General features: G+C 44.2%; 1 protein-coding gene across 11 annotated transcripts in view; it reads right to left on the bottom strand.

The window, feature by feature from the left end:
* RYR3 (ryanodine receptor 3) overlaps positions 1-24,504 on the bottom strand; it is a 1,134,733-nt gene that overhangs the window by 994,939 nt on the left and 115,290 nt on the right. The gene's annotated exons all lie outside the window — the stretch shown is intronic.

Here is a 24,504-nt window from a genome sequence, read left to right as displayed (position 1 = left end):
TGTTTCAGGGTGTGATTCAGCCACTATTGCAGTCACAGAGATCAGCTGGACTGCCAGGCAACTAACTGGTATTGTTTCCAGGAAACATTCATATCACTCTCAGTTAAGGTTCCCTTTAAGCAACCTAATATTTCTATTGCATTGAGCATAAATAGTAAATGCTAGGCCAGCTTCAGTTAGTACTGTTGTGGTACAGCAGTTAGGGTGCTTGCCCACCACACAGTGAGACCTGGGTTCGATTCCCAGCCAATGTGAGTTGGCTTTTATGCTACAAATCCTTAAAGGGAACCTAAACGGAGAAGGATATGGATTTTTCCTTTAAAAATAATACCAGTTGCCTGAATCGCCTGCTGATCCTGTGTCTCTAATACGTTTAGCCACAGCCCCTGAACAAGCATGCAGATCAGGTGCTCTGACTGAAGTCAGACTGGATTAGCTGCATGCTTGTTTCAGGGTGTGATTCGGCCACTATTGCAGTCACAGAGATCAGCTGGACTGCCAGGCAACTGGTATTGTTTACAGGAAACATCCATATCACTCTCAGTTAAGGTTCCCTTTAAGCAACCTAATGTTTCTATTGCATTGAGCATAAATAGTAAATGCTAGGCCAGCTTCAGTTAGTACTATTGTGGTACAGCGGTTAAGGTGCTTGCCCACCACACAGTGAGACCTGGGTTCGATTCCCAGCTATGGTATGTAAACTGGTTTTTGAAATAGTATAATTCCCTGGCAGATGAGACCCTCCTCCCTACGTAGAGGGAGGAGGGTGTAGGGAGGAGGGTGTAGGGAGGAGGGGCCTCCAGGTATTAGAGCCCTTGAAACATGTTTTCTATCATTTTTCCAGCCGGTAGAAATTTTTCAAATTTTCAAAGTTCGCCTCCCCATTGAAGTCTATTGCGGTTCGCGAACTTTTTCGCGAACCGAACCTTTCGCGAAAAATCGGAGGTTTGCGACATCTCTAGTTATGGCAAATTCTATACCCGCATTTAAAGGGGGCTTAGATGCTTTCCATGCGTTGAAAGACATCCATGGCTACAATTACTAGGTAATGCCTAGTGTTGTTGATCCAGGGATTTTATCTGATTGCCATCTGGAGTCGGGAAGAATTTTTTTCCCTTTTGGGGCTAATTCGACCTTGCCTTGCAAGGGTTTATCGCCTTCCTCTGGATCAACAGGGATATGTGAGGGAGCAGGCTGGTGGTGTACTTTGTTCTCTGGTTGAACTCGATGGACATAAGTCTTTTTTCAACCCAAATAACTATGTAACTATGTAATATATACATAGAAAATGTACATTTCTCTTAGAGTAAAATGTACTGTAAATGATTTTTTCCTATGATGCTGACACCATACAGTGGGTATTCAAAAGCTGACAGATCTAACAGGGTTTGGCTAGTCCACTTCCTTATAGGAGATTCTCAGTATCCTAATTCTTTACAAAAGCACTCCTGGAAAGGATCTATACAAAGATGCTGGCCAGCTTCCCTACTCGTTTGTACACTATTTTGGCAGTTGGATTGAGTAACTGCCGTTCAGTAAATGCTTTTATAAATGAATACCAGAAAATCTCATATGAGGAGAGTAACTAGTCCTAAACCTGTCAGATCTGTCAAGATTTTCACTAGCTTCCCGTAAGTGACAGTAGCTAGTGAAAATCTGTCATAGTGTGAATGTATGCTAAGTCTAAAAAGCAAGCGTGCTATTCACATTCTATAAGGCACAGTCAGCTGAAAGCAATGAATTCCTGCCTCCTAGAGCAGGGCTTTTCAACCTTTTCAGAAATTGTACCACTTTTATCGCATGGAAATCTTCAAGTACCACCAGTGATTTCGCAAGGTGTCAACAACTCAATAAGTGAAAAAAATGATAAAGTATGTACACTTATTATTATTTATTGTATTTATAAAGCGCCAACATATTACTGGCCAATAATTGGGGATACATACAGTGTTAACCAATATTACACTTAAGGAAATTTGTGCCTGTTTCTCTGACATCAATCTTTGCAGTCATGGCTGCAGAATACACACTGATAGAATCAAGTCAGATTTCAGCTGAAGACCTACCTTTCTTTAGTTTTTATACATGTCAATGAACACCTTCTCACACAAGTATGTGGAACCAAATGACAGTAAAGCTACAATAGCTTTCCTCCCACTTCTGGGTGCAAATCTCTCTCTAATCAGATTCAATTAAAGATAAACCTGTCTCTGTCGAATCTGCCCACAATCTTCTGATGTATGGCTGCTTTAACCACTTGAGGACCGTAGGCTTTACCCCCCCTTAAGGACCAGACCCTTTTTTTCCATTCAGACCACTGCAGCTTTCACGGTTTATTGCTCGCTCATACAACCTACCACCTAAATGAATTTTGGCTCCTTTTCTTGTCACTAATAAAGCTTTCTTTTGGTGCTATTTGATTGCTGCTGCGATTTTTACTTTTTATTATATTCATCAAAAAAGTCATGAATTTTGGCAAAAAAATGATTTTTTTTAACTTTCTGTGCTGACATTTTTCAAATAAAGTAAAATTTCTGTATACATGCAGCACGAAAAATGTGGACAAACATGTTTTTAATAAAAAATAACCCATTCAGCCTATATTGATTGGTTTGGGTAAAAGTTATAGCGTTTACAAACTATGGTGCAAAAAGTGAATTTTCCCATTTTGAAGCATCTATGACTTTTCTGACCACCTGTCATGTTTCATGAGGGGCTAGAATTCTAGGATAGTATAAATACCCCCCAAATGACCTCATTTTGGAAAGAAGACATCCCAAAGTATTCACTGAGAGGCATGGTGAGTTCATACAAGATTTTATTTTGTGTCACAAGTTAGCGGAAAATGACACTTTGTGACAAAAAAAAAAAAGTTTCCATTTCTGCTAACTTGCGACAAAAAAAAAAATGAAATCTGCTACGGACTCACTATGCTCCTCTCTGAATACCTTGAAGTGTCTACTTTCCAAAATGGGGTAATTTGTGGGGTGTGTTTACTGTCCTGGCATTTTGGGGGGTGCCTAATTGTAAGCACCCCTGTAAAGCCTAAAGGTGCTCATTGGACTTTGGGCCCCTTAGCGCAGTTAGGCTGCAAAAAAGTGCCACACGTGGTATTGCCGTACTCAGGAGAAGTAGTATAATGTGTTTTGGGGTGTATTTTTACACATACCCATGCTGGGTGGGAGAAATATCTCTGTAAATGACAATTTTTGATTATTTTTTTTTTACACACAATTGTCCATTTACAGAGATATTTCTCCCACTCAGCATGGGTATGTGTAAAAATACACCCCAAAACACATTATACTACTTCTCCTGAGTACGGCGATACCACATGTGTGGCACTTTTTTGCACCCTAACTGCGCTAAGGGGCCCAAAGTCCAATGAGTACCTTTAGGATTTCTCAGGTCATTTTTGTTTCAAGACTACTCCTCACGGTTTAGGGCCCCTAAAATGCCAGGGCAGTATAGGAACCCCACTAATGACCCCATTTTAGAAAGAAGACACCCCAAGGTATTCCGTTAGGAGTATGGTGAGTTCATAGAAGAGTTTATTTTTTTGTCACAAGTTAGCGGAAATTGATTTTAATTGTTTTTTTTTTTCACAAAGTGTCATTTTCTGCTAACTTGTGACAAAAAATAAAATCTTCTATGAACTCACCATACTCCTAACGGAATACCTTTGGGTGTCTTCTTTCTAGAATGGGGTCATTTGTGGGGTTCCTATACTGCCCTGGCATTTTAGGGGCCCTAAACCGTGAGGAGTAGTCTTGAAACCAAATGTCGCAAAATGACCTGTGAAATCCTAAAGGTACTCATTGGACTTTGGGCCCCTTAGCGCACTTAAAAAAGTGCCACACGTGGTACCGCCCTACTCAGGAGAAGTAGTATAATGTGTTTTGTGGTGTATTTTTACACATACCCATGCTGGGTGGGAGAAATATCTCTGTAAATGACAATTGTTTGATTTTTTTTACACACAATTGTCCATTTACAGAGAGATTTCTCCCACCCAGCATGGGTATGTGTAAAAATACACCCCAAAACACATTATACTACTTCTCCTGAGTACAGCAATACCACGTGTGACACTTTTTTGCAGCCTAGGTGCGCTAAGGGGCCCAACGTCCTATTCACAGGTCATTTTGAGGCATTTGTTTTCTAGACTACTCCTCACGGTTTAGGGCCCCTAAAATGCCAGGGCAGTATAGGAACCCCACAAGTGACCCCATTTTAGAAAGAAGACACCCCAAGTTATTCCGTTAGGTGTATGGTGAGTTCATAAAAGATTTTATTATTTTGTCACAAGTTAGTGAAAAATGACACTTTGTGAAAAAAAAACAATTAAAATCAATTTCCGCTAACTTTTGACAAAGCATAAAATCTTCTATGAACTTGTCATACACCTAACAGAATACCTCGGGGTGTCTTTTTTCTAAAATGGGGTCACTTGTGGTGTTCCTGGCATTTTACGGGCCCAAAACCGTGAGTAGTCCAAATGTCTCAAAATGACTGTTCAGGGGTATAAGCATCTGCAAATTTTGATGACAGGTGGTCTATTGGGGGGGCGAATTTTGTGGAACCGGTCATAAGCAGCGTGGCCTTTTAGATGACAGGTTGTATTGGGCCTGATCTGATGGATAGGAGTGCTAAGGGGGTGACAGGAGGTGATTGATGGGTGTCTCAGGGGGTGATTACAGGGGAAAATAGATGCAATCAATGCACTGGGGAGGTGATCGGAAGGGGGTCTGAGGGGGATCTGAGGGTTTGGCCGAGTGATCAGGAGCCCACACGGGGCAAATTAGGGCCTGATCTGATGGGTAGGTGTGCTAGGGGGTGACAGGAGGTGATTTGATGGGTGTCAAGGTGTGATTAGAGGGGGGAATAGATGCAAGCAATGCACTGGCGAGGTGATCAGGGCTGGGGTCTCAGGGCGTTCTGAGGGTGTGGGTGGGTGATTGAGTGCCCTAGGGGCAGATAGGGGTCTAATCTGATGGGTAGCAGTGACAGGGGGTGATTGATGGGTAATTAGTGGGTGTTTAGGGTAGAGAACAGATGTAAACAATGCACTTGGGAGGTGATCTATTGGTGTGGGTGGGTGATCAGATTGCCCACAAGGGGCAGGTTAGGGGCTGATTGATGGGTGGCAGTGACAGGGGGTGATTGATGGGTGGCAGTGACAGGGGGTGATTGATGGGTGATTGACAGGTGATCAGTGGGTTATTACAGGGAAGAACAGATGTAAATAATGCACTGGCGAATTGATAAGGGGGGGGGGGTCTGAGGACAATCTGAGCGTGTAGGCGGGTGACTGGGTGGCCGCAAGGGGCAGATTAGGGTCTGATCTGATGGGTAACAGTGACAGGTGGTGATAGGGGGTGATTGATGGGTAATTAGTGGGTGTTTAGGGTAGAGAACAGATGTAAACAATGCACTTGGGAGGTGATCTGACGTCGGATCTGCGGGCGATCTATTGGTGTGGGTGGGTGATCAGATTGCCCGCAAGAGGCAGGTTAGGGGCTGATTGATGGGTGGCAGTGACAGGGGGTGATTAATGGGTGATTGACAGGTGATCAGTGGGTTATTACAGGGGGGATAGAGGCATACAGTACACAGGGGGGAGGGGTCTGGGGGGGGGGGGGGGTCTGGGGAGAATCTGAGGGGTGGGGGTGATCAGGAGGGAGAAGGAGGCAGTTTAGGGCATAAAAAAAAAGAATAGCGTTTACAGATAGTGACAGGGAGTGATTGATGGGTGATTAGTGGGGTGATTGGGTGCAAAGTGTTCTGGGGGGAGGGCAGGGGGGGGGGGTCTGAAGGCTGGGGTGGGAGATCAGGGGGGCTGTGGGTAAAAAAAAAAATGTGTGGTGTATACTTACTACTGCTTCCTCCTCGCTGGTGGTCTCTGGAACAATGAGACCACGAGGCGAGGAGGAAGCGTGTATAAAGCACTTTGTTTACCTATCAAAGTGCTTTATACACTTAATTTAACTATATTGCGGATTTCCTCCGCCCGCCGGCGCTGCTAATTTGCCGGGGACTGGAGTCTAAGTCCCCGGCCATCGATCCCCGGCGGAGGATCGCGACACGGATGACGTGATCGCTCCGCCCATGCCCGTACAAGGACCGCCGCCTCTGTGCATGCGGCGGTCCTTGCAGGATCCACTTTCCGGCCGCCCCTGTGCAGTGGGCGGTTGTTAAGTGGTTAAGAAAATCACAATTCAATGAATATCTAAATAGAGCAGCCCCCTCCCCCCCCCCCCCCTCCTCTGTTGTGCAGAGCAGTCACCCATCCTAGCACTGCATATGTAAGCTCTGATAAAGATGATAGTGGTAGTAAAAAAATAAATAATAAAAATCTATGTGTCATTACTAACTTCCTTCTGCCTACCAAAGGGGATCGCAAAAAAAGTCAAACGTTGAGGGTTCCTTTAACAGTATGTTTTTGGGATGTGGGAGGAAACTGGAGTGAACGCAGGAAACCAACACAGACACTGGGAGAACGTACAAACTCTGTGCAGATAGAGTCCTGGCTGGGATTCAAACTGGTGACTCAGTGCATGCTAACCTCCACATTAGGCCTGATTGATTTTAGGAAAAAATTTAATTGAGCGATTTCTGTCTGAAATTGCGATTTCGATTTGATTCACGATTTCCTTCAAATCAAGCTTTGTTCCCCCTCTGTCTCCCTGTATCTCTTTCTGCCCACTTTGCCTCTGTATGCCTTCTCTGGGTCTCTCTCTTGCCCCCTTTGTGTCTCTGTGCCCGCTCTGTTTCTCTCTGTGTCCCCTGTGTCTCCCTCTGTGCCCGCACTGTCTCTGTGTCTGCTCTGTGTCTCTCTGTGCCTCCTCTGTCCTCCAAGCTGCATCAGTTCTGGATATAGCTTCAAGCACGAGTCTAGCGATGCCTGTCTATCCAACTTTGCCTCCTGCAGGCTCTAATGCACGGAATACTTCCTGTATGTCATGTCACACTTATAAGGATTAAGAGACGGTTTGCACAGTGGGGGGGGGGGCAGGGATATTTTGTTATTAAGTGTAAATTGGTGATTATGAGAAAGTATACACGAAATATGGGTTAGTAATGATGATTTGTAAGAAAGGTTTGAATTATGGGAGAACGCTAATATGCAGGGTAACCTCTAATGATATAGAACTAGGCTGTGGTTTGTAATGTATTGGAAATTGATTGCTTGACCTATTTATGATAATATGTTTTTAGTTATATGTATTTATTTTATGTATTTGAATGAAGCTGCATTGCGGAAGTACGGAGCCAGCACGCTATGGTGGTAGCTTAGCAACAGTAGAGGGCGTAGTTGCGGGTGGAGCCAGGGCGGGGAGATCGCTTTGCAGCCATAAGAATCCTACGTCAATGTCGCACTCCAGCCCCTGAATGAGTCACGGAGTGTGACGAAACGCGTAGGGCGGAGTCGGAGGAGCGCATTGACGTCACCCGGAAACAGGACGAGCAGTGGGAGCGAGTGGCTCTGTACTTTCCGCGGTGGAGCCGTTACTTGTATCCAGCAAACTGTAAGCCTGCGGGATGTTTTTATTCCAATAAATGGATTTGTGTTTTATATCTGCCTGGATCTCCTTGGCTGGCAAGGCAATATATTGATACGCAAAAGAGCAAGACGCGCTTTTGGTGAGTGCGGGCACAGAGGGGGGGACTTGCTATATTTCCCCTACAAGGTGGTGGCACTACCCTTTAATGTGCGTCACGAGGTGTCAATGACAGCTTGATATAAGCAGTACTGGGCACTATATGCTTTTATGATTTTACAGGGATTCAAGTATGCGCAGTGATCAATCCAAATATGTCATGTGACATAGAGTAACCCAGAGTTTTGCCAAGCACCAGAGCCGGCAGACGACGATAGAGGACGGATAGTGTTAGACTCGTGCGGAAGGTATGTCTAACATTGTGGGCCGCAGGTTTGAAGCCATTTCTTCAAACTTCCCCATGTGGAAATTATGGGATCACGATAATTGTCACTTTGACGATTCCGAAATGGTGATGTTGGTGATCGCGATTTCGGTTTAAATTCGATTTATCTTTCAGGCCTACTCCACATTGAACTGTATTCCATCCATACACATATATACGTACGTGCATGCATGGTTTTGCTACACCAAGTGCTGGATATATGCTGTACCAAAGTAAAAAAAACAAGGGAACTTATGTGCTAGCTAGTGATTAGTTCAGGTAATATCAAATAAAAAAAAAATATGTAGCAAGAACTATCAAAAATATCGAGGCAGGACACACACACACACACACACACACACACACACACACACACACACACACACACACACTTACAATCTGAGGGGCAATAGTAAAAAAAAAAACAGATCACACACACACAGGGATTTCTAAGGGGGGATTCCTGAAAGGTTTCTCGGCAAGTTGCGCACTACTACACATGCGCTGGCGCAGCATTTGCCCACAATCTACACACGATGCACTGCGTTTGCCTGCAAAATACATACGTTGCACTGCGTTTGCCCGCAAAATACACAGGATGCCCGCTCAGTAGAGGTTTTCATCTTCCTTATATCCCTATATACATTATCCCCAATATACACCCCTATATACATATCTTTTCACAGTGCATCTGCCCTGCAACTTCATACCGCAGTGCACTGACTGCACTGTAGATTCTAAAGCCCTGATCTAGAACTAGATCACAGAATAAGAATTTAGTCACGTATTTTGTAGTATATACAGGCGCGGATCCAAACTTTATCTCATGTGTATGTTCCACCAGCTGCTCAGGATCAACCACATCCACAATCGGTTCCAAGAAAAATGCATACAAATCCACAGCGCTTGGTACTCAAATCGGCATCTGCAGTAACCCCACAGTGCTCAAAAGCATATTTCCACAGTTACCATCACCAGAAATAAATCAATAAAAAGGTCACTTCTCCAGCCAAAAATCACATAAACATTTATTAGAAGCTGAATCTACATCACATATACAATGACTTACTTCCAGGGTCCTTTTGACAGGGACCCTTAGTAGTTAAAAGCATATAGTGTAACCCAGTACACATTTAAAATCCAAAAAAACGATCTCATATAAGTTGCCCAGTCTCCAGTTCCTATTGGTTTCGGCCTTGCGCCGTCATCAGGGAACATTCAGAGTGTTCCCTGATGACGGCGCAAGGCCGAAACCGGTAGGAACTGGAGACTGGGCAACTTATATGAGATCGTTTTTTTGGATTTTAACCACTTAAGCCTAACTGGACGAAAATTTTTGTCCAGTTAGGCTGCACGCACTCCCGCAAGTCGCGCGCGCTCCCATGGGCCCCCACGTGCGCGCTCCCGCTGGGGGCCGTTAGCCCAGCGATCAATGAAAGGGATTATAAATCCCTTTCACTGATCGGACCCCCCCGGAGAAAAGCCGACAGCGTCTCTTCAGACGCTGCGGCTTTTCTGAGATCAAAAAGTTCCCCTGTGGTCTATCTTCTTCCTGGGAGCAATCGCTCCCAGGACTTTTTGACTGTGGCCATCTTGTGGCCAAATAGCAAACTACACAAAAATCACCTTACATTGAATAAAATACATTTTTATACATGTAAAATCCCCTGTTTACCTCCCACACCAAAAAATACCCACATACAAGTTTTAATAAAAAATAAAATAAAAAATTACAATAATAAAAAAAAAAACATAAATAGTTACCTAAGGGTCTAAACTTTTTAAATATTCATGTCAAAGGAGTATATCAATATGATTTATTAAATTATGGGCTTCTAAATAGTGATGGACGCAAATTGAAAAAATGCACCTTTTTTCCAAATAAAATATTGTCGCCATACATTGTGATAGGGACATAATTTTAACGTTGTAATACCCGGGACATATGGGCAAATACAATACGTGAGTTTTAATTATGGAGGCATGTATTATTTTAAAACTATAATGGCTGAAAACTGAGAAATAATGAATTTTTTCAGTTTTTTTCTTATTCTTCCTGTTAAAATGCATTTACAGTAAAGTGGCTCTTAGCAAAATGTACCACCCACAGAAAGCCTAATTGGTGGCGGAAAAAACAAGATATAGATCAATTCATTGTGATGAGTAGTGTTAAAGTTATTGGCAAATGAATGGGAGGTGAAAGTTGCTCAGATGTAAAAAATTCTCAACCCTGTGGGCTGAAGTGGTTAAATGTGTACTGGGTTACACTATATGCTTTTAAATACTAAGGGTCCCTGTCAAAAGGACCCTGGAAGTAAGTCATTGTATATGTGATGTAGATTCAGCTTCTAATAAATGTTTATGTGATTTTTGGATGGAGAAGTGACCTTTCTCGATTTATTTCTGGTGATGATCACTGTGAAAATATGCTTTTGAGCACTGTGGGGTTACTGAAGATGCCGATTTGAGTACCAAGCGCTGTGGATTTGTATACAGAATAAGAATTGTTTGTATAAACATGGTGGAACACTGATCATGGTTGCTTTTTGGAATTGCCTTGGAATCAGGTCCTGCCGGGAATAGAATTATGCATTTTGTAAAATGTTCCAAATATACTAACATTCCCAAATATAGAAATTGTTCTCCATTACCTTGCAGCCTTCCACGATGTCGGGGCACTCATGAACAAGCCCCTACTGATGGACGATATGGCAATAGGCTAGCCAGAGAAAGGAAGGAACACTCCTGGTGACCTCCCTGCTCTCCTTCTATTGCTCTCCCTCACTTCTCCTTATCTTCCTGCAGCCCCCCTCCTAGACACTTTTTTCTTTTTCATCTCCCTCCCCCAGGGGAGGACTGGGACCTTTAGGCCTGGGGGGAAAACACAAACTAGAGGCCCCTTATCATGGCAGTCCCAGCCCAAATGACCTCACACATGCAACTCACTTGGTATATGCCAGTAGTCACATGGGGCACCCATGCTGAAATATAGCAAGAACACTCGAGGGACAGCGTGGCACACTTATGTCCTTCCCTTCACCACCATCTTTACTAATCCCTCAAATATGTCCCTCTCCCATCTCTGATATCCCCCTCCCCCTTTACCAGACCACCATCTACCTCAGTCAGATAACTTCACTATAGTATGAAACCCTACAGGCCACATACATACTCAATACTGACAGGTGGAAAAGCCATTATGATTCAATCGTAGTGAAATAATCTGTCAGTAACAATTGATGCATGTATGGCCAGCTTTAGGTTAGGATAACTAATAAGACTGGAGAGAGGAGAGAGAAGGCGAAGCAGTTGGTTAGAAACTAGGAGCTCCATAGCAGCAATAATATGCTGCGTGGGTGTGTAAGGTAATTTGGGGCTCCGGTGATCGACCTTGAATTACATCTCCCTCCGAGTTGTGATGAGTCGGAGGGGGAATAGTATTTAACGCCACTGGGGAGTTTAGCGGCAGCAGGGAGAGCTGTCATTCGGCTCGCCCTGCTCCAAACTCACCAGCAGCGTACTATTACTTATGTGGAGGAACAGTGAGGAGAGAGGGGAGAAAAGCTGAGAGGGAAGAAGATATTTGCCTCACCAGGGTTACACTTTTTTTTAGATTTCCTGTATGACAAGAAGACACAGCCAGCCAGCACTAGGGGAAGAGGGAAACAAATGTGAATGAGGGAAGGCTGGTGCACACCAAGTGTTTGAGTATTTTTCAAATCGACAATGATTTGAAAAGCGCTTGGCTAATGTTAATCTATGAGGGTGTCCCCACAGCAGCGTTGTGATTTTTCCAATATCGTAAACACGCTGCATGTAGCATTTTTGGGGGGGAAGCGATTCTTTCACAAATCACTCTGAAAATTGCTTCACAAAATCGCACTCACAGATTGCTAGTGATTGCTATTGCAATTTTGGCGAGCACTAGCCCAGAGAGCAGGAGTGGAGAGACTGAGAATAGCCTGACATGGAGCAGAGAGGTTATGTGTATTCCAGTTCCACATCAAACAGAGGCTACTTGCCTGTAATATGACTTCTGTCCCTGCCAGTCTCTTACACAAAGTGCCAGCACCCCTTCTGGAGTCTAGGGACTGTCAAAAACTTTTCAAACTGTTTAACACCTTATCCGCACATGCAGTCATTATAACAATGAGGAGAGACCAGACAAATGTTTTCCCATAGACCCTCAAGGCAAGCTCTGCTCTGCATCATGCTGTGTATATTTACCAGCTTGCCCCTTCTCTAATTGCTCTGTAATTGCACTTTTATCAGCCAGGCTAGTACTTCACATTGTCTTAACAATCCTGAATTCAACAGGCACTGGACTGGCCCTAAATCACTTTTCCCTTTTATCTCCCTACAACCAGCAGACACTATCTTTTCATCTCCCCAGAGCGTACCACCTGGCCAGAGGCAAAGTTCCACAAGTGGTACGCGTACCATAGGTTGAAAAGCACTGTCCTAAAGGCTCCTATGCACCCGCCTTTTAGCACCAGGTGCAGACAGTGGATGAGTCACAAATGACACAACATAACACTTTTTTGCCACGGGGCAACCACACTGCGAGGCAGTATTCAACACACATGGGGTTACAAATGCTGCCATTTGGTTGCACTGAATTGCGCTCAGTTCAGCTTCCTGTGTGAAAGAGCTGTAAAAGAGGAAGCCTGAGAAGATGAAAGCAGATTCCTTATATCTGCCTAATATTTAAAAACAGATACTCACCTAAGGAGAGGGAAGGCTCTGGGTCCAATAGAGCCTTCCTGTTCCTCTCACGGTCCCCTCGTTCCAGTGCTGTCACCATTAGCAGTATTCAGCCGATGGGTCAAATAGTGCTCTGTGCCACTGGAGGCTTCAGAAGCGGAGTGCTCCTGAAAACGAGCGGCTCCGTACTGCCCAATGTGTGCATGCACGAGTGCTCTCTAACACCTGTGCAGTATGGAGCCACCCGTCTTTGGAAGCATTTGTGCTCCCAAAGCCTTCCATGGCGACAGAGTGAAATGGGAGTGACAACGCTGGAATGAGGGGACCGTGAGAGGAACGGGAAGGGCCTATTGGAACCAGAGCCTTCCCTCTCCATAGGTGAGTATCAGGGTTTTTTTGTTTTCCCTTCAGACTTTAATGACAAAAACACTTCACCCCTTTTTAATCACAGTATGGCATCAAGTAAATGAAACTTCTGGGATATTGATCTGGTTAGTTTAGTGCAGAGGAGGTTGGTAATCAGTTCCAGCTGCTTTGGGGTTAATTAAATTAACAGGTGCACTACAGGGTCCACAATGAGACTAAATCCAAAACAGGAATGGTTTAACACATTGAAGCCAGTGACATTTTAGCCCCATAAGCTTTTGTACCTCTAGTGCGATCCATGCTCACTTCCTGTCAACATGAAACTAGACTGGCTTTGCCATAGAATACTAGAATTGAATGGTGCGCCACTGGTACCCTGTTGCTTTTCACAGAGGAAAGCAGGTTCACTCTGAGCACATATGACAGATGTGAAAGGGTCTGGAGCAGCTGTTATGCTGCCTTTAGTATCATTTAGTATGGCCGTTTTTTGTTGGCGGGTCATTCATTGTATGGGGAGGCATATGCATGGAGAGACGCACAGCCCTCTACAAGCTAGACAATGGCGCACTGACTGCTAGGTATTGGAAGGATGAAAATCTTGGGTCCATTATCATGTCCGGTTCCTCCTGGTGCATGACAATGAATGGCTATGTGGCAAGAGTATGCAGGCAGTTCCTTGAGGATGAAGGAATTGCTACCATTGGCTAGACTCCATGTTCACCAAACCTAAATCCAATCGAATACATCTGGGACAATATGTCTTGGTCTATCCAAAGGCGCTGGGTTGCATCTGATACTGTCCAGGAGTTCAGTGATACCCTTCTACAAAGAATATACCAGAGGACACCATCCAATATCTCATTAGGAGCATGCCCCCAAATCATCAGGCATGCACACATGCACATGTGGCCATAAAAACTACAGAGTACAATTCTGATTCGCTGTAGTAGGATTTTCACTAATTCAGATAGTCTGCCGCATCAATTTTTCACTTAATCTATCATTTTCATATTCATTGTGGTTTCAATTCATACCATTATAGCTATCCAGCATGTGTTTTCCCATTGAGATCTGATGGTGTTCAGTGTTTTTTTGAGCAGTGAATAAAATAAGAGGATGCTTAATTCTTGGTATCATTGGAAATGAAAATTTATAGGAAAAGAAGAATGGATTAATTAGTAATCCTAGTCAATGAGGCATAATTCCGTTAGACCCTGAATCCTTGTGGGGTTACTCTCTCAGAAGAGTGCGATACAGCACTAATTTCACACCTGTTGAGAATATGAAATATTACATGTGAATGTTTTAATTGCTGGGGCTTCACTGAGTTGTGTAAGCAGAAATGGTTTATGGGTGTGGTAGACAAGTCTCCAACATTACACAAAAGGACAGTGGCGTGGCTAGGAAGCTTTGGGCCCCAGTGCAAGTTTTAAATTGGGGCCCCCAAGAAAGGGATGGGAAACAGTGTATTAATGATTACCACTATTCAAAGTGTCTATTGAAGTGAATATTATCAGCACAGGACCAATAAAGAGCTAATTGTAAAGATTGGTGTCAGAACACAGAGAGAATCTTATTGTTGATGATTTGCAGAATCATCAACAATACAGATGTATACTTGATTATGGATGATCTGCAGAATCACCAATAATACAAGCATGACTAACCTCTGGACACCTAATGAGTAAAGTGCTAGATGAACTGAAGGCTATCTCCCGAGGAGCGAGAGATGTAAACGGCTCGGCCAAGAACCACCTGAGGGGCAGGTGGCCCTGGGCAGTGCAGAAACTATCTCCTTGATAGTGAGGACCTGGAACCCAGGGATAATGATATCAGATGTTAAACCGTACTGCAGCCAGAGTAAGAGACCACTGGCTGCTAACAGGCCGGACTCTCTGAGGAGCAGGAGTCCTGGTTGCAGCTGACACCTGGTGGAATGGTGCTCCTGCTAGTACAGATAAACTGAGCACTCAGGGAGAGTGACAGCTGGTCGGGCAGACCAGGTCGGCAACACATGAGCAGATCAGGTACAGAGAGAGAGATTCATTCGGTAACCGGGTACAGGCAGGGTCTGGCAACAGGTAGGCAGATATGCAGAGGTACCAAATCAGAAAGCAAGAGAAAGGTCGACAGAGCAATTGGTCATAACATATAAGTGTAACAAAGTCCTAGACTGGGGTGTGAGTTCCTTGGTCTCGACACCCTGGAACTAGTCTAGAGTATAACACAGTAATAGCACAATGTTCCTAAGCTTGAGTGTGTGGTCCTTGGTCACAACACCCTGGAACTGGTCTAAAGTATAACACAGCAATGACACAGTATCCCTAAGCTTGGGTGTGAGGTCCTTGGTCACAACACCCTGGAACTGGTCTAAAGTATAACATATCAATGACACAAACGTAATCTGGCTAAGTGTGAATTCCCAGGTCCTCCTGGTTCTAACACACTGTGAGATCTGACTGGTCTGAGTGCTCACACGTTAGTATTCACAACGGCAGACAACCAGCAACTGACAGGCAAGAAGTATATATAGTGCAGCGCTCCTCAGCGCCGCCCAGTCCCACTCAGCCAATCACCCACTGCGCTGGGATCAGCTGATCATACTGGGATCAGCTGATCGTCCTGATCAGCTGATCCCTCTCCTATTGGCATAAAGGTCCTGCCTCCTAGCGTGCGCGCGCGTAGCTCTCCATCTCTGTGCACCACTAGGCTCAGACAAACCAGACGCATGCTGCTGTGCGGAAACCGCCAGGTCTGAACGCGGAGATAGCCGCCCCGCTGCCAGACCGCGCGGCGGTGTCTCCGCAATCCATTACACTAATACTCTGGTTGAAGGTGGGCCCCCTTGGGGCCCCTCTGGCCCAGAGGCTCCGATGCGGTTGCAACCTCTGCACCCCCTATTGCTACGCCCCTGCAAGAGAATCTGCATACATGGTAACTAAGGCTGGTTTGAGGCTATTATTGACACTAATGGAATTTTACATCAGATAATATTGAACAGAATACTTCTACTTTCATTTGCTGGCATTAACCACTTGCCGACCGCGCACTCATACCGCGCGTCGGCAAAGTGGCAGCTGCAGGACCAGCGACGCAGTATTGCGTCGCCAGCTGCAGGCTGATTAATCAGGAAGCAGCCGCTCGTGCGAGCGGCTGCTTCCTGTCAATTCACGGCGGGGGGCTCCGTGAATAGCCTGCGGGCCGCCGATGGCGGCTCGCAGGCTAAATGTAAACACAAGCGGAAATAATCCGCTTTGTTTACATTGTACGGCGCTGCTGCGCAGCAGCGCCGTAAGGCAGATCGGCGATCCCCGGCCAATCAGCGGCCGGGGATCGCCGCCATGTGACAGGGGACGTCCTGTCACTGGCTGCACAGGACGGATAGCGTCCTGTGCAGCCCGGAACACCAGGGGGGCCAGGTAGGAGAGGGAGGGGGGGGGATTTCGCTGCGGAGGGGGGCTTTGAGGTGCCCCCCCCCGCAACACCGGCAGGCAGGAGCGATCAGACCCCCCCAGCACATCATCCCCATAGTGGGGGAAAAAGGGGGGCGATCTGATCGCTCTGGATGCACCCTGATCTGTGCTGGGGGCTGTAGAGCCCACCCAGCACAGATCACAAATAACAACGCTGGTCCTTAAGGGGGGGTAAAGGGTGGGTCCTCAAGTGGTTAAAGAGACACCATAGTGACATATAGTAAAATGCAGTAAATTATTTAGGATAGCCACTTTTATAGTAATTTTCCTGATTTTAGCTCCAAAAACACTTCATACTGTATATCAATATATCGCACTTCACACAAACACTTGATATATCAATATACATTGCTCCTAGCAATGTTTAGCCTAGGCTGATTAGCTATGTGGAATTCTCCCCTGGGCCCCTTGTTCCCAGGCATTCTGGGAGACTAGTTATATTTTGTACTGGCTTCAGAATTCTCAGTAACCAAACATTCCTCCGAGATTACCTGACAGAACTACAGATGATGCCACCTTTGATAAATGTAAATCAGGGAGAGGAAAGATTTTACAATGGGCAAACACTGCCTAAATAACTTATAAATTAATATTGATAAAGGGACACTTAAGTCCAATAATAAAATGATTTTAACTTACCCGTGGCTTCTTGCAGCCCCCTGGAGTCTTCCTGTGCCCACAACGCCGGTCTAAGTCCCTCCGGGCTGCAGCGGCGACACCTGCTAAGCTGGCCTGTGGCTGTCAGTCGGCCGCTACTGTGTGGCCCTCGAGCTGCGCGCACCCTGATCACGCTCTGGCTTCCAGGAGTGCTCTGCGCATGCAAAGCAGCGAGGTTCACATACTGGGCATGGACAGAACGCTCCCGGCCCATGGGAGCGCAACGAGGAGGCGCGTGGCTGGCCAGCTTAGCAGGGGTCGCCACTGCTGGCCGGAGGGACTTGGACCGGCGAGGGGACAGTAAGTCTCCAGGGCACTGCGAGAAGCCACAGGTAAGTTAAAATCATTTTTTTAATACAACTTAAGATTCCCATTAAAGAATAAACATTATTATTCATTACAATATTTTCACTATAGTTTCACTATAGAATTTACAAGTGAAAAATACAATTTGACGGTACATAGAAACACTTCATGTGTTGTTCTTGTAATAAATGTGCTGACTTTCTAATCTTACTAATATGTCTATTGTGTAGTTTGCTTCAACATACCAGGGTATATTTAATTAAAAATCAGCTTCACACTTGTAATAAAGATATTCATTACATCAACCTTGAAACTCTCATTAGCCATAGAAAAAAAAGAAAATAACGACTTCAGTTGACAGAGATTTAAAAGCACAGCATTTTTCAGTATATAACTAACTGCATACCCAGATTATTGTAGAAATTTCATATATTCATAGATGGAAGCACCAACAGGGAACATAATGGACACCATTATTGTTTTGGGTATTAAAGGGAATCTGAAGTGAAAATAAAATTATGATAAAATGAATTGTATGAGCAGTACAGCTAAGAAATAGAACATAAGTAGCAAAGATATTGTTTCCAGTACTGGAAGAGTTAATAAACTTCACTTGATTTTTATGCAAAAGAGCTTATCTGATCTCTCCGGCTAATTTAGTCAGAGAGCAGTGCTTTTTTCTGAAGCACTTATACATCAAAGAAACAGTGACAAGACTGTTAGAACCTACTTCTATATCACCTTGCTTCGACACCAGTAACTTCTTACAGTTACGTCTCACAGACTGTGAGATCACTTGACTCTCCACACAGCAAGTAGGAGATAGACTTCCTCAGGCTTCTTCAATGTTTACGTTATTTATTCAAGTAACAGAAATACAGTCAGCCTTGCGAACTATTGCGAAAGTAAAGAGCAGAATGAGCTCCCATAGCTCCCTCGGCCTTTAATACTGACTAGGAAAGAGTTAAATATGACATCATCTTCGCCACCCCCTAGATCAGACTATTGGTGGACCCACTCGTGGTGTCATCATACACACCTACTTGATTAATAATCAATGAGGCTCCTGACCTATATGCAGGAATGTGAATATTTACATAACATGGCTGATGTTTATTGTTCTAGTGGCGGTACATGCGCAGGTCAGGGAGACCTGCGGCCTTGTACAAGAACAGCTTCTTGGTATGTTCTAGTTCTGCTGACAGAACTGCAGATTTTCTCTCTCAGAGAAAATCCCCTTAAAGGGCCGATCTGCACTCCAAGCCTTTTTGACTAACTCAGTCCAAATAACTGAGGCCTACTTAAATTATAACAAAGACAACTTCAGATAAGGTTTTACTGCAGGGAGGTTCAAATGGTCATTAGCTCTGCTCTGTTTCATAGTTTAAAGTGTTGTTGTATCATGCATATACCCTAATTAATAAAAAAAAGTTTAAAAAAACATGCAGAGTGTTGTTTGTAAACTGCAAATATTAGAGAATGATGCAAGGTTATAAAAAAGCTATATAAAAATATGAGAGAGTTTTCTTTGCTACTAATGTTCTATTAATTATCCGTACTACACATACAATTCATTATATCATACGTTTTTTTTTCCGCATCAGTGTCACTTTAAGTAATGTTTCCTTAAGGCCCCGTTCACACTGCAAGCGTTTCCAGACGCGTTTTGGAAACGCGTGCGGGAGGCCGACACGCACAACATCAAACAGTGCATAGAGTGCACTGTCTAATGCTCACACTGCATGTGTTCCGGACCTGTGCGGTCCGGGAACGCATGCTGCACGCATTTTTTGCAAAAACGCACGGCTGTCCCATCACTTCCCAGTGATGGGATCAGCCACGCAATGCACACAAATGCGGATGGCGTGCGTTCACATGCGTTGCGTTCCGCACGCATGGCCGTCCACGTTTGTAATGTGAACGGGGCCTAACAGTGAGGGACAGTTAGTGACAAGACAATATACTCTGTACAGCGCTGCGTAATATGTCGGCACTACATAAATACTTTAATAAATAAACAGTTCTTGCATCAATGAACCATTCTGTCACACTTGGCGTGCATTCTGACTTACAGGCGTTCAGTCATAATGCCACAGATAGTAGCTTTTGCAAGTCTGAATCAGCAAAGTGTTAATGCAAAAAAAACAGTGGAAAAAAAAAAACAACTTTGTAAAAAATAAACAATCGCATTCTGTGTTTAGAAACGCTTTTTACGTGTAACTTAGAATTGCTTATGTACATAGAGAAGACATATTTGCTTAGTATACAGGCATAATCCTCTGCATATTTATACCTTCTTGTTCCTCTATTTTCATTGCCATACTTTCAAGGACGAGCATCACAAATAATTGCAAAGTTTACACAATACATACATATGTACATACATAAAGTATAAAATTCACATTTCTCCAACAGAAAATTGCATTATAAATTACTTTTTTCTTATGTCACGGTCAATTACAACAGGTAGTAAAAAGTTAGCAGATCTGACTGACAGGTTTTGGCCTAGTTCATCTCCTTATGGGTGATTCTCAGCATTTCCTTTATGGTTTACAAACGCAATCCCTGGCAAGGAGCAATACAAATATGCCGGCTAGCCATCTTAGGCCCGGTTCACACTTGCGGTTCTCTGCCAAACGGACCGGATGACCTGACCGGGTCCGGATCGGAACCGTACGGTTCTGATCTGGATCCGATCCGGATCCGGTCAGGTTGCATCAGGTGTTCATCAGGATGCGATCCGGATCCGTTTGGCAAAAGTTAGTACAAACCAAATAAAATGTTGGGGTCTGGGAGGTCAGCAGAAGGGGGACCTGTGGAATCAGGCCCTCCGCTGTTTAGCACTCACCTCCACCTCCGACATACTGCCAACATCTCCAGCACGTTTAAAGTCACTGCTGATCCACTCCAAAATGCTTGCCCATGTGTCCCCATCCAAAATCGCCGCAACAATCCGCATAGGAAGTGGGGTAGAACATCCGGATTTTTAGCCAGTGTGTTGTGCGCTCTCCGGTTCTCATTGCTTTGTATTGGCCGGATGGTGCAGTCCGGCTCCGCCCCGGATACGGCTGCCGGAGGAGCCGGACCAAAAAATAGCGCATGTTGGGTCTTATGCCGGAGTCCGGATCTGGTCCGGATCCGGTCCGGACGAAACGGACGCATGTGAACGCACGCATAGGCTTTCATTGCTATGCCGTGCGTCCGTTCCGTCCGTCCCGCATGCGGTCCGGCTCCAGCACGGCGATTCCGGACGGCGCCCGCTAATGTGAACCGGGCCTTAGTCACTTGAATGCTATTCTGGCAGTAGGTCTGAGCTCCAGCCATTCAGTAAGTGCTTTTGTAAATACCTGAGAATCCCCCATGACAAGATGGACTGAGCCACAACCTTTCAGATTTCCACTACCTGCTAAGTGACAGCGACACGGAAAAAAAGAGTAATTTATAGTGCATTTTATTCTTAAAGAAATCTACATTTTATGTGCACGTATTTTAAATGTTACAATTTTTCACAATAGTGGTCCTTTAAAGCTTTGTACATGTGATCGAATTTTTTTGAGACAATTGTTAATGACGATGTAATGTGTATGCAAGTGTTTCCCAGAGCTGGGGGTCTCCCCTTCAGTGACCAGGCCAAACTGCATAATACTCAGGTTTTTAGATGAAGAGGAATTCCTACAACTTGTCTTTCTTCCTCGCCTCACCATGGTCTCCATAGGACAAAAGGGGATGCTCAGCAGAGAGCCAGTAAAAAATGTATCTGTATGCTGATCTAGAGTCCCCAACAGAAGCTCACAAAAGTGATAATTCCTTGCAAGTACGGAGCTTTATACATCTATGGGCATCCACAAACAGGGGCAAGGTGACACCTGACCCCTACCCCTAAAAAACCTCAAACTGCCAAACTAGAGCTAGGAGATTGCCATTTATACTGCCATAGACCAGGCCTCCTCCTTTCAGCATATACTGATGATTCTGTACATGCTATTCATCAAGGTTCAATAATACAAATCAAAATGCAAATCATATTAACGGCCTTGAATAGAAGATTGTCAACAAAATCCAAATCTTTATGCAAATGTTAAAGGAAATCTTAAGTGAGAGAAAGCAGTTGATTTTTACTTACCTGGGGCATCGTCCAGCCCCCCGCATTCTATCAGATCCCTCAGTGTCCTCACGGTTCACTCCATTGTGTCGCATGGCATTGTGGCGCTGTCACGCCATGCGCTGTCCCAGCCACACGTGCCTCCTTGTTTGCACTCCCGTAGCCAGTCGCACTCTGCACATGCACAATGTATAAAACTTGTAACTGCGCATGCACACAACACTTCAGGCTATGGGAGCGCAATTGAGGAGGCGCGAAAACTGGGCCATGCATGCACAGTAGTCTGCAACTGATCCAAGTCTTGGAGTTTACCAAGGCTGACAGCAGCATTACAGAGGGGACTGGAAGGACACGGAGGGACCTCAGATTCTTCAGGGGGGTGGAAGAAGCCCCAGGTAAGTACAACTTACTTCCCCCCCCCCACACACTTAAAGGGGAACTGAAGAGAGAGGTATATGGAGGCTGTCATGTTTATTTCCTTTTAATCAATACCAGTTGCCTGGCAGCCCTGCTGGTCTATTTCTCTGCAGTAGTAGCTGATTAAAACCAGAAACAAGCATGCAGCTAGTCTTGTCAGATCAGACTTATAAGTCTGAACCACTGAAACACCTGATCTGCTGCATGCTTGTTCAGGGGCTATGGCTAATAGTAATAGAGGCAGAGGATCAGCAGGGCTGCCAGGCAACTGGTATTGTCTAAAAGGAAATAAACATGACAGCCTCCATATACCTCTCTCTTCAGTTCCCCTTTAACTGTCACGTTGAACTAAAAATTAATTTCAAACTTGAGTACAGCAAATTCTAATAGAAATCAAATTGTGATATTAAACGGTGCATAAAATAAAATGGTAGGCAGAATACATTTTTCATAAGCTATATATGCCGACCAATGTTCACCACAACTCTTTTCTCTGTCTGAATGCAGCTCAAGTCAGAGAACAGTGGACAGTATATGACGTAAAGGTTGGACATAAGATTGCAAAATTCATGATGTATATCCCCCTATTTTGTGCAAAAAAATCCAAACATTTCTGGTTTCTCTTAAACTGTTTTAACGAATTAAAGCAAAAGCAAGAAATTTTAAATCAGGATGATACCATTTATTGGCTAACTTAGAAGCAAAGCAGTACATTTTCGGCTATGAAGCCTTCTCAGATTCCTGAATACTGACAAAATCTAATACACCTTACATACACTGGACATTAAAAAGGGGATACATTTTATTGCAGAACAATGCATCTCCTTTTCAATGTCCAGTGTTTATAAGCTGTAGTCTAAGTTTTTGTCAGTATACAGGAATCAGTCTGACAAAGGTTTCATAGATAAAAAAAAAAAAAAAAAAAACTTACTGCTACTAAATGATTTGTCAGATTCAGTGTGTAATGCCACATTTATCAAGGAGCTTAAAGGGACTCCGAGCAGTGCAGAAACTATGGAAAGATGCATATCATTTTAAAGCTCTCTTTCTCCTCTTTCCAATGATATATAAACCGCTGCCCTACGCCTTTTAGTTTTCGCTATTTTCGCGATTGAAATTGCCGCGGCCGCGATTTCAATCGCGAAAATAAAGAAGACTAAAAGGCGTAGTGCAATGATTTAGGTGTCGCCAGAAAGAGGAGAAAGAGAGCTTTAAAATGATATCCATCTTTCCATAGTTACATTGTATTACACAGGCCGACTTTTTCTGCTGAATGGAGCTGCTGACACTGGGGAAAGTGTCGTCCTGTGTAATACAAGTAACTATGGAAAGATGGATATCATTTTAAAGCTCTCTTTCTCCTCTTTCTGGCAACACCTAAATCGTCGCTCTACGCCTTTTAGTTTTCTTTATTTTTGCGATTGAATTCGCGGCCGCGGCAATTTCAATCGTGAAAATAGCGAAAACTAAAAGGCGTAGGGTGGCGGTTTATATATCATTGGAAAGAGGAGAAAGAGAGCTTTAAAATGATATGCATCTTTCCATAGTTTCTGCACTGCTCGGAGTCCCTTTAAACACAGAAAGAAACAGGTTTTGGTACTGACAGCCTATATAGAAAGTAGAAAACATGTGTGCCTAAATTTGGACTCAAAAAAGGTCATACTACGGTCACAAAATTCATAAAGTGAAAAGTGCAAGGTTACACCGTTTGAAAAACAGATGGTATTTCCTAAGTTATCATTTCCACGTGTCAGGAAAAAGCAAGAATTCAAGACAGTAAGCAGAGGAATGCAAATCATGCTGTTATGTCCTCGTAAATGAGGCTTCCCTCCAGAGCCACTAGTTTATACTAAACCTATTCTAATTTTACAGAGTCATTTAATCCAACGTACAGACAGTTCAGGCCATTTCTTCCATCAGTGCAAGGTGTGGATATTGCAACATTGCTCTGATTAACTGAAGCTGTAATCCTTGATCTAGGTGATGATCTCACAAAACTGGCAATGATCCACACACAAAAAAAAAAAAGTGTGCACTAAGCATTTATAAACTATCACTATGGTATAACATGATCTAGGCAATATCTACAACCATCACCAGCTAATAGCCAGATATGCTTCTTTACAACCATGTATTTTGCAAATAAAGGTCTCTTTTTACATATTACTGAATACTCTAATCATTTTGATTTAACCTCCTTGGCGGTTAATTTTTTTTTTCATAATTTAAAAAAATCCTTTTTTTTAAAAAAAAAAATTTTTGTTTCATGTAAAGCTACCAGAGTGGTAGCTACATGAAACACCACTAGAGGGCGCATGTGGCCCTCTAGTCCAATCGTCGCCGGCATCTATAGCAAACAGGGGAACGCGTATATAACGCGTTCCCCTGTTTGGCTTCTCCTGTCGCCATGGCGACGATCGGGATGACGTCATGGACGTCAGCCGACGTCCTGACGTCAGGCACACCCGATCCAGCCCATAGCGCTGCCCGGAACTCATTGATCCGGGCAGCGCAGGGCTCTGGCGGGGGGGGGGCCCTCTTCAGCCGCTGCGT

The sequence above is a fragment of the Hyperolius riggenbachi genome, chromosome 9, assembly GCF_040937935.1.
Source record: "Hyperolius riggenbachi isolate aHypRig1 chromosome 9, aHypRig1.pri, whole genome shotgun sequence".
Taxonomy (NCBI): Eukaryota; Metazoa; Chordata; class Amphibia; order Anura; family Hyperoliidae; genus Hyperolius; species Hyperolius riggenbachi.
The sequence above is the reverse complement of the archived record's forward strand: the minus strand, read 5'-3'. Positions and strand labels throughout refer to the sequence as shown.